Source organism: Cupressus sempervirens, chromosome 10 (assembly GCF_028749045.1).
Source record: "Cupressus sempervirens isolate cs-2001-9-10 chromosome 10, ASM2874904v1, whole genome shotgun sequence".
In the NCBI taxonomy this organism is placed as follows: domain Eukaryota; kingdom Viridiplantae; phylum Streptophyta; class Pinopsida; order Cupressales; family Cupressaceae; genus Cupressus; species Cupressus sempervirens.
The window spans coordinates 443,810,077-443,822,464 of NC_143127.1; positions in this window are offsets into that span (position 1 = coordinate 443,810,077).

The following is a 12,388-nucleotide window of genomic DNA, read 5'->3' on the forward strand; positions in this document are numbered from 1 at the left end:
TTAGATCTCTCATTCAACTCTTCATTCTACTTGGCATTCACTCCCCTTTGTCTCTAATTTCTTGTTCACCCTTCAAGCCTTCACTTCCTTAAGCCTTCTTGCTTAGTATGCCAATTGTAGGTTCATTCCTTTGGCCAACATATGAAGCAATACCTCTAGATTCCAAACTTAGACCTGGACACTTGCTTTTGGCATTGTATCTCCTTAAATAGAGAATTTTGATCTTTTGCCACTTAATCACAATAGTCCATCTTAGGGTTAGGTTAGATTCATTGAATCCTCCCTTCTTTCCATTGTGTTCCCTCTAGAAACTTCTCTTACAATCCTTATTAAATTCATCTTCAAATAATTTATCTTGAATTTTGTGCCACTAGCTCATCAAGCTTATCGTCAACACAATTTGTGCATAATTCAATAAATCAACTTATGTCAGCTCAAATTTGTTAAATCTTCATTCAAACTCTTTATGCAGTCACTCGACAATAACTGACTTTTGTTGCTCGATCAATACTAGGTTGCTCGACATAAACTAAATCTTGCTTGGTTAGTACTACAATTTTTTGATCCTTGACACATATAGATTTTTTCTTTACTAGATCATAACCATCTTTTTGCTTGACCTAAACTAAATGCTTGACTTACATTGTTTGTTTAGTTAGGCTTGGCAAACACATTCTTATTGTATAGTCTTCTTCTTATCTTTGCTTCAATATCCCTTCATTGTAGCCTCAAGCAAATAAACAATACACTATATCATCAAAGTCTTACTTGGTCTTAATGCTCCTTCTATAGACCATATAGCTCAACATTTCTCTAGGTACTATTGTTATCCTTTCTTTACAAATAATCTTCATCAATCAATCAAATGATAACATTCTAACCAAAGTTAGCAATTATCTTACCAACAAGTAGTAGGTTTGACACCAGTTACAAATATTGATTGTTCCCATGATAGGTTTCTATACCTCAATAATCTTCTTTTTCAACATTATATTGGTGTACTTTATATTCTAACAAGGTTCAGGTTATTGGTTGATTACTAAGAGAAATATTTATGTGATCAAAGAAGACAAGCTTGAAGGTTGTGATGAAAATTAGAAAGATGTATTCATGTTCAATATGCTTGCCAGAGAAGCACTATATCAACCCTTCCTGAAACTGATTTTGCTCAAGTAAAATATTTAAGATTAGTTCATGAAATTTGGAAGGCTTTGCAAAGTACATTTGAAGGTGACAATCATACTCTAAAAGTTAGATTGCAAAATTGGAGATGCATATATCAAGGTACTAAAATGATGGAATATGAATATGGAAGAATTTATTTTGGTAGAATAGAAGAAATTGTTGCAGGAATTAAAACTTGTGGAGGACAAAAATAAGAAGATGAATTCATATGGAAGATGTTGAAGAGTTTGATACCTCCATGCAAATAGAAAGCACAAATAATAGAACACATTATCCTCTTATCAACAAATCTAATAAGAGAAACTCTTCTTGGGAGATTACAATCAACATAAATGTGAATGAGACAAAGTGGAGATTTTCCCAATGTCAAAACTACTTTGAGTGCATTGAGTGTTCAACCTATGTTGACAAGGAGTGCAAGTACAAGTGGATATTATTCTAGTACTAGTTGAACAAGAGTTTAAGAAGAAAATAAGATTAAGGAAGGACTTTTCTTTCTTATGAAGAGATAACCTAAAGGTAAAAAAATATTTAAATGTTGGACTTGTAATGAATATGGTCATTATTCTTCTAGATTCACTAAGAAATTAAGAAAGAATAGAAACCTCTATAAATCATGAAAGCCAAAGGAATGCCTATTTGTTGATGAGGATGAATTAAATGCTCAAGTGGAGGAAATATTGAGTGAAAGTGGTGATGAAATAAGATTTGTTTCTATTAAGAAAGAAAGCCTTGGAAAAGAAGAAGTTAGAGAAGAAAAAGCATTAGTATCACAAGTTAAAAAGAAGAAATATAATTGGATTATTGATAATGGTTTATTCCATCACATGACTAGAGGTATGAATAAGTTTGTTGAATTCAATAGCTCTGATGGAGGAATTGTTAGAGTCGCAAATAACACAACCTGTCATATAAAAGAAAAATGATATATTACACTTGATGGAAAGACTAATAGATGATGTTTACTTTGTTGATGGTTTGAAACATAATCTTTTGAGTGTTGGATAGCTAGTGAACAAGGGACATTAGTTGTAGTTTATAGAGAAGACCTCCATTATCAAAGAAAAAGATGGCACATTGATTGGTACTTATACAAAGATAAGAGGTAGCATATTTCAATTGAATCCTAAAGAGATGACATGTCTTAGTTTCTAAGGTAGATGGAAATTGGTTGTGGCATAATAGTTTTTTTTCATATAAAATTTGATAACATTGTGAAAGTTGGCAATACATTTGTGGTTAATTATTTTCCTAAAATTGTGAAACCTTCTTACATGTTATGTAAGGAGTGTGTGATGGAAAAATAAAAGAAAAGTTCATTTTCAAGCAAGAAATTCACCACCTCTACAAAGTTGAAAATTGTGCACACAAATTTGAGTGGTCCTACCAAGACAAAAGCATTGTATGGTGAAATGTGTTTTATGACTCTTTTTGATGATTTCGCTATAATGATTAGCATTTATTAGAGAGAAATATGAAGCTTTTGAGAAATTCAATGTATTTAAGGCTAGAGTTGAAAATGAATCTGGTTTGAAGATTAAACGTTTGAGATCTAATAGGGGTGGAGAGTTTACTTCAAATGAACTTTCCAATTTTTGTGAAGAAAATGACATAAAAAGATAGGTTTCAGCCCCTAAGACACCTAAACAAATGGGATAGTAGAAAAGATAATTAGAATAGTGATAGAGGCAGCAAGAGAAATGATTCTTGAGAACAATGTATCTAAGATATTATGGAGAAAAGCAATAAATACGATAGTGTACACTATGAACAGAGTACAAATCAAACAAAACATTAGTAAGACACCTTATGAACTTTGGTTTGGACATACACCTTCTGTTAAGTATTTTAGAATATTTGGAAGCAAATGTTACATTAAGAGAGATGATGATATTGGAAATTTTGATTTAAAAAGTGACAAAGGTATGTTTCTTGGATATTCATTGAAAAGTAAGACATATCGATGTTTTAATCAAAGAACTAAGACTATTGTTAAGAGCACAAATGTGAGACTTGATGAGAAGTTTAGAATTCAAGAAAAAATATTTGATTACAATTTTAATGAAGAGACTAGTCCAATGCCTAATAGGGAAAATGATGATCATAAATTATTTTATGAGTCTAACACTGATTTGCATAATGAAATTCATAGAGAATAATATAGAGAATAACAAAGAGAAGATCCAAGATATGAACCTAGAGCAGAAATCATAGTTGATCTATGACACCCAATAGAAATTTAATAAAAGAATCACCATGCTGATCAGATTATTGGTAGAAGATAGAGGAGACAAGAAATAAGCTATAAGAAGAACTATGTTTTATTTCTAAAATTAAACATAAAAGTGCTAATGAAGCCAGTAAAGATGATTTTTGGATCAAAGCTATGAAATAATAACTAGAGAAGATTGAAAAGAACAATACATGGGAATTGATTCCTAGACCTAAGGATAATAATGTTATTGAAACTAAGTGGGTATTTAGAAATAAGATGAATGAATATGGTGAGGTTGTGAGAAACAAAGTAGGACTGGTATGTAAAGACTATTCACAATAAGAAGGGATTGATTTTGAGAAAACATTTGTTCCTATTGCTAAAATAGAGGCAATAAGAATGTTTTTGGCATATGCAACTAACAAAAATTTTAAAGTGTATCAAATGGATGTCAAGTCAACTTTTCTAAATGGTGAATTAGAAGAAGATTTATACATTGAGTAGCCTAAAGGTTTTCCTTTGAAAAACATAGGGGATATGGTTTGAAAATTAAAGAAAGCATTGTATGGATTGAAACAAGCACCTAGAGTATGATATGTGAGATTGGATAAGTATTTGATAAGTTTGGGATTTATAAAAGGTAATGCTGATAGTAATTTGTATTTGAAAAATATTGACAATGACTTACTAATTGTTAAGGTATTTGTGGATGACATAATGTTTGGAGGATACGATGAAGCAAGTGAAGCATTTGTTGAAGAGATGAAGGAGTTTGAGATGAGTATGATTGGTGAGATGAAGTATTTCTTGGGATTGCAGATTGTTCAAAACAAAGATGGTATATTCATATCAAAAGACTTGTTGAAAATATTTGGTTTCGCAAGTTGTAAACCTATTGGAACATATATGGTAACTTGTCACAAGTTATCTAGCAAAGATGAAATCCCTATTATTGAGAAGAAAAAGTACATATATATGATTGGTGGATTACAATATTTGATACACAAAAGACTTGATATATCTAATGTAATTGGAATTGTGGTAAGATTTTAGGTAGATCCTAAAGAGTCACATTATGCACCAGTAAAGAGAATTTTCAGATATCTGAAGGGTATACCTAATTATGGATTATGGTATGATAGATTAAATGATATGTGCATATATTGGTGTGTATTGGAAAGGAAATGTAGATGAGAGAAAAAACACTAGTGGCAAAGCATTCTCCTTGGGAGCAAGATTGGTTTCTTGGCTAAGTAAGAAAAAAGACTATATTTCAAAGATCATGAAAAAAACATAGTATGTAGTAGAAGCAAATAGTTGTAATCAAATTCTATGAATGAAAAAAATATTGAAAGACATTGGCGTTGGGTTTATAGAGTCTGTTATCATACATTGTGATAACACAAGTATAGTGAGTATGTCAAAGAGTCTAGTTTTACATTCAACGAAAAACATATATCTATTAAGTATCACTTTTTGAGGGAGAAGGTTGTAGAAAAATAAATATGACTAGAGTAGGTTAGTACAAAGGAGCAGATGGAAGATATATTTAATTTTTTTTTTCCAAAGGACACATTTGAGTACCTAAGAGGTATGCTTGTGGTTATGCCCCAGCCTACTTTTGAGTAGTTGATGTAGATATTGCATCAGTATAGTGTTAACAAAGCACTATTTCTTTTACTTAGACATGATACTAGATGCTTCCCCTATGGGGGAGTTTGTGTGTTTGAGCTGAGTCATTAAGGGCTCTTGGTAATTGGTACTTAAAAGTGTCTTTGGACACTTGAGCTTATTATGGATCTTATGAAGAGAATTGACATAATGATACCTTTGTCATTAATGTCAATGGAGGAGAGTAATACATGAAAAACATTCTTGTATATCAATGGGGGAGAGTAACACATGAAAAATCCTTTGAAATATATAGAATAACACATGATTGTATATCAATTGATATCAATAGGGAGAGATGTTCTTGAAGGAGAGATTTGATTGATGAAGAGGATTTGAAAATATTCTTATGTATGGGGGAGATTAAACACCTTCCCTATGCATGATGGTTACTATGCATACGACATTCATGGAAAACATGAATGGGGAAGCAGTTGTAGCAGAGATATATTTGGTATTCATGCAACTTAGATGTTTTTCAATTATGTTGCCATCAATGCCAAAGGGAGAAATTGTTAAGAATGAATGTTGATGGTATTCCTATGGGGGAGTATCCTAGAATTATTGGTGACATGACTTAGAGGTTGTAGGTTGTATTCATGATAGTATTTGTACAAAAATCAGACTAGAGTATGTTAGTAAAAAGAAGCAGATATAAGAAATATTTAAAAACCCTTGTCGAAGGACACATTTGAGTACTCGAGACATATGCTTGGGGTTATGCACCAACCTAATTTTGAGTAGTTGATGTAGAGATTGCATTAGTCTAGTGGTAATAGAGAACTATTTCTTTTACCTGGATTGGATGCTTAATGCTTCTTCTATGGGGTAGTATATGTGTTTGAGATGAGTCATTAAGGGCTCTTGGTAACTGGTACTTAATAGTGTCTTTGGACACTTGATCTTATTACAAATATTATGAAGAGAATTGACATAATGATACTTTTGTCATTAATGTCAATGGAGGAGAGTAATACATGAAAAAATCCTTATATATCAATAGGGGAGAGTAACACATAAAAAATCATTTGATATGTATAGAATAACACATGATTGTATATTAATTGATCTCAACGGGGAGAGATGTTCTTGAAGGAGAGATTTGATTGATGAAGAGGATTTGGAAAGATTCTTATGTATGGGGGAGATCAAACACCTTCCCTATGCATGATGGTTACTATACAAACAACATTCATGGACAACATGAATGGGGAAGCAGTTGTAGCATAGATTTTTTTGGGATTCATGCAACTTAGATGTTTATCATTTATGTTGCCATCAATGCCAAAGGGGGAAATTATTAAGCATGAATGCTAATGGTATTCCTATGGAGAAGTATACTAGCATTATTGGTGACATGATTTAGAGGTTGCGTGTTGCATTCATGATAGAATTTGTGCAGAAATCATACTAGAGTATGTTAGTACAAAGGAGCAAATAGAAAACATATTTAAAAAACCTTTTCTGAAGGACACATTTGAGTACTTGAGAGGTATGCTTGGGGTTATGCCCCAACCTAATTTTGAATAGTTGATGTAGAGATTGCATGAGGTCAATGGTAACAAAGCACTATTTTTTTTACCTACATTGGATGCTTGATGCTTTCTCTATGGGGAGTATCTGTGTTTGAGCTGAATCATTAAGGGTTCTTGGTAACTGGTACTTAATAGTATCTTTGGACACTTGAGCTTATTAGACATCTTATGAAGAGAATTGACATAATGATACCTTTGTCATTAATGTCAATGGAGGAGAGTAATACATGAAAATCTTCCTTGTATATCAATGGGGGAGAGTAACACATAAAAAATGCTTTGATATGTATAGAAAAGCATATGATTGTAGATTAATTGATGTCAACGAGGAGAGATGTTCCTGAAGGAGAGATTCGATTGATGACGAGGACTTGAATGTTTGATTGATGAAGAGGATTTGAAAATATTGATGAAGAGGATTTGAATATTTGATTGATGAAGAGGATTTGAAAAGATTCTTATAAAGCAGTTGTAGCAAAGATATATTTGGTATTCATGTAACTTAGATGTTTTTCATTTATGTTGTCATCAATGCATAATGGGGAAATTGTTAACATGAATGTTGATGGTATTCTTATGGGGGAGTATCCTAGCATTGTTGGTGACATGATTTAAAGGTTGTGTGTTGCATTCATGATAGAATTTGTATAGGATTTAGACTAGAGTATGTTAGTACAAAGGAGAAGATAGAAGACATATTTAAAAAGCCTTTGCCAAAGGACACATTTGAGTACTTGAGAGGTATGCTTGGGGCTATACCCCAACCTACTTTTGAGTAGTTGCAGTACATATTGCATCAGTCTAGTGGTAACGAAGTACTATTTCTTTTACCTAGACTGGATGCTTGATGCTTTCTCTATGGGGGAGTATATGTGTTTGAGCTGAGTCATTAAGGGTTCTTGGTAATTAGCACTTAATAGTGTCTTTGGACACTTAAACTCATTACAGATCTTATGAATAGAATTAACATAATGATACCTTTGTCATTAATGTCAATGGAGGAGAGCAATACACGAAAAACATCCTTGTATATCAGTAGGGGAGAGTAACACATGAAAAATTCTTTAATATGTATAGAATAGAAAATGATTGTATATTAATTGTTGTCAATAGGGAGAGATGTTCTTGAAGGAGAGATTTGATTGATGAAGAGGATTTGGAAGTATTGGTAAAGAGGATTTAAATATTTAATTGATGAAGAGGATTTGAAAATATTATTATGTATGGGGGAGATTAAACACCTTCCCTATGCATGATGGTTAGTATACAGATGACATTCATGGACAACATGAATGGGGAAGCAGTTGTAGTAGAGATATATTTCGTATTCATGCAACTTAGATGTTTCTCATTTATGTTTCCATCAATGTCAAAGGGGGAGATTGTTAAGCATGAATGTTGATGGTATTCCTATGGGGAAGTCTCCTAGCATTGTTGGTGACATGGTTTAGAGGTTATGTGTTGCATTCATAATAGAATTTGTACATAAATTAGTCTGGAGTATGTTAGTACAGAGGAGCATATAGAAGACATATTTTAAAAACTTTTGCCGAAGGACACCTTTGAGTACTTGAGAGGTATTATTGGGGCATGCCCCAACCTACTTTTGAGTAGTTGATGTAGATATTACATCAATCTAGTGGTAACAAAGCACTATTTCTTTTACCTAGACTAGATGCTTGATGCTTTCTCTATGGGGGAGTATATGTGTTTGAGTTGAGTCATTAAGGGTTCTTGGCAATTGGTACTTAATAGTGTCTTTGGACACTTGAGTTAATTAAAGATCTTATGAAGAGAATTGACATAATGATACATTTTTCATTAATGTCAATGGAGGAGAGTAATACATGAAACACATCCTTTTATATCAATACTTTGATATGTATAGAATAACACATGATTGTTTATTAATTGATATCAATGGGGAGAGATGTTCCTAAAGGAGAGACTTGATTGATGAAGAGGATTTTAAAATATTGATGAAGAGGATTTGAATATTTGATTGATGAAGAGGATTTGAAAAGATTCTTATGTATGGGGGAGATTAAACACCTTCCCTGTGCATGATGGTTATTGTACATATGACATTCATGGATGACATGAATGGGGAAGTAGTTGTAGCAGAGATATATTGGGTATTCATGTAGCTTAGATGTTTTCATTTATGTTGCCATCAATGACAAAGGGGGGAAATTGTTAAGCATGAATGTTGATGGTATTCTTATGGTGGAGTATCCTAGCATTGTTGGTGACATGATTTAAAGGTTGTGTTTTGTATTCATGATAGAATTTGTCATTGATGACAACATACTAGTTATTATGTGAAGACTGGCTAAGAAAAAGACAAAGTTTGGCTTTGTGTGATTCAAGAAATGAAGATGAGATTATGTCCATTTAGGAGAATGTTATAGAGAGTGTCTAGATGCTACAACAAAGAGTGTACATAGAAACATGAAGAATCTACAGAGATATGATGTATTTAATAAAGGCAACATTCAGATATAATTTATGGGAAGCGATTACTATTATTTGGATTGTATCTCCTAACAAAGATAGAATCAGGCTAAGAGGAATTGGACATAGATAGAAGACATTATGAAGATGTTGAGGTTAATCACACATCCAGATGAGTAGCATGTGAAGATTTATGAAGACTATGAGTCGATAGTTTGTCTATAATTATGAAATGATGTAATATTGTAATGTAACATGTAAATGTAAATATCTTAAGCTAGTCCTATATTATTATTGTAAATTGGGAAAGCCTTAAGGATGACTCAATAATTCATTTTAGGACCTGGTATAAAGGAAATATGGTTTCCTTGGTTGAAACCATCTAGCGAGGATATTGTGTACATCCACGAGATCATACTGTGATATGAAAACTTGAAAGTGAGATCTAATGCAAATATTGTATTGTGTGAACTTATATGTACGAATATATTTTGGATCAAAGAAAGTGATTGGTGTAATTGAGGCATATTGAGCTGATAAGGAATTGTATCTAGCAAAGAAGTTATTGTTGGACAATATTGATGTACCATTGTATTATTTAGTGAGGATAGTAATAAATTTGTTTGGACAATGGGTCCATTTTTCTTCCTAATCAACTCCTAATAGGGTTGGAATCTCCTAAAAGTGATTCAAATTCTCCTAATAGCGATTGGTGGAAAGAATAACACTAAGGATGTTTACTTTGTGGATAAATTGAAACATAATCTTTTCAATGTTGGACAACTTGTTGAAAAGGGATATTATTTTCACTTTACAGAGAAGACTTGCATTATCAAGGACAAGAATGGTAAATTTTTTAATACTGGTACAAGAACAAAAGGTAATGTATTTTAGTTAAACCCTATTGAAATGACATGTTTGGTTGCTAAAGTGGATGACAACAGGTTATGGAATAAGAGATTTTGTCATAGAAACTTTGATAACATTGTGAAGGTCAATACAACATTTGTAGTTATAGATTTTCGTAAGATTGTGAAACCTACTAATATGATGTGCAAAGAATGTGTGTTGGCAAAATAGAACAAACTTAATTTCCAAGCAAAATGCTTACTTTTTCAACAAAGTTGGAGATTGTGCATACAAATATGAGTGATCCTACAAGAATAAGAGTTTTTTTATGGCAATGTATTTTATGCTTCTTATTGAGGATTTCATTAGAATGATGTGGGTTGCATTTCTTAGAGCTAAGTTTGAAGCTTTTGAGATATCTAAGATATTTAAGAGTAGAGTTGAGAATGAATCTAGTTTGAAGATTACATTCTTGAGATTAGATGGAGATGGATAATTTATTTGAGGATAATGGTATAAAGAGATAGCTTTCCACACCCAATACTCTATAGCAGAATGGGATAGAAGAAAGGAGAAATAGATCAATGACAAATGTAGCTAGAGAAATGATGTTTGAGAATAATTTATCACATATCTTTTAAAGAGAAGCAGTGAACACTAGAGCAGACACTATGAGCATAGTGTAGATTAGACAAGGGACTTGTAGGACACCTTATGAACTTTGGTTTGGACAAACATCTACTATGAAATACTTTAGAATCTATTAATGTTATAATTCTATTAGATAAATTATATTATATATATGAGATATAATATATGACAAATATTATACTTAACTTATATTAAGAGTGATATATACATATACATATACATATACATATACATATACATATATATATATATATATACATATATATATCTATATGTATATATATGTATATATATACATATACACATATATATATATATACACATATATATATATATGTACATACATATATGTATATACATATACACATATATATATATATACAATACATATATGTGTATATGTATATACATATATGTATGTACATATATATATATACATGTATATATATATATGTGTATATATATATATGTGTATATGTATATACATATATGTATGTATATACATATATGTATATACATACATATATGTGTATATGTATATATATATATATATGTGTATATGTATATACATATATGTATGTATATACATATATGTATATACATACATATATGTGTATATGTATATATATATATATATATATGTACATATATATATATATATATACATATATGTACATATACATATATACATATATGTATATATATACATATACACATATATGTATGTATATACATATATGTATATATATACATATATGTATGTATATATACACACACATATATATATATATACATACATATATATATAATATATACATATATGTGTATATATATGTATATACATATATGTATGTATGTATATATATATGTATATATTATATATATATATACATATATACATATATGTATATATATATACATACATACATATATGTATATGTATGTATATACATACATGTATATACATATATGTATGTATATACATATATGTATGTATATACATATATGTATGTATATACATGTATATACATACATATATGTATATACATACATATATGTATATACATACATGTATATGTATATACATGTATGTATATACATACATGTCATATTATAATGGTTTTACATATATATATATATATATACATATATACATATATGTATATATATACATATATATATATACATACATATATGTATATATATATATATGTATATACATATATACATATATATATACATACATGTATGTATATACATACATATATATATATATATGTATGTATATACATACATGTATGTATATACATACATATATATATATATATGTATGTATATACATACATGTATGTATATATATATATATATATATATGTAAAACCATTATAATATGTTAAAGATATATTACTTGTGTTATAATTATAACTAATGTAAGTTAATATGTTAAAGAGACATATATATATTCATTTATATGGTAACTTGGAAAACACATAAATATCTACAAGTATAGATCCTATTTCACTAACATGGTATCAGAGTAGGTTCCCTAACTGCTTGTGAGGCTTAAAGACTAATAAAAATGAAGAGTGAAGTTAAATGAACAAAATATCCCTTAAATCCCTTGTTTGGGATGAAGTCGATGGACAAATGGAAATTTCCCTGTGTACAGGTCTGGCACTACAATTTTTTTGTCTACAGAGAAGAAAATCAACAAAAGGTAGATTTTGTACATGGAATGAAGTGATTAAAAGAAGATTAATGTCTATTTGGGTGTAACTTGAGTGGTGAATGGGAATGGACAACATGAACCTTTCTCATCAATAGTCTT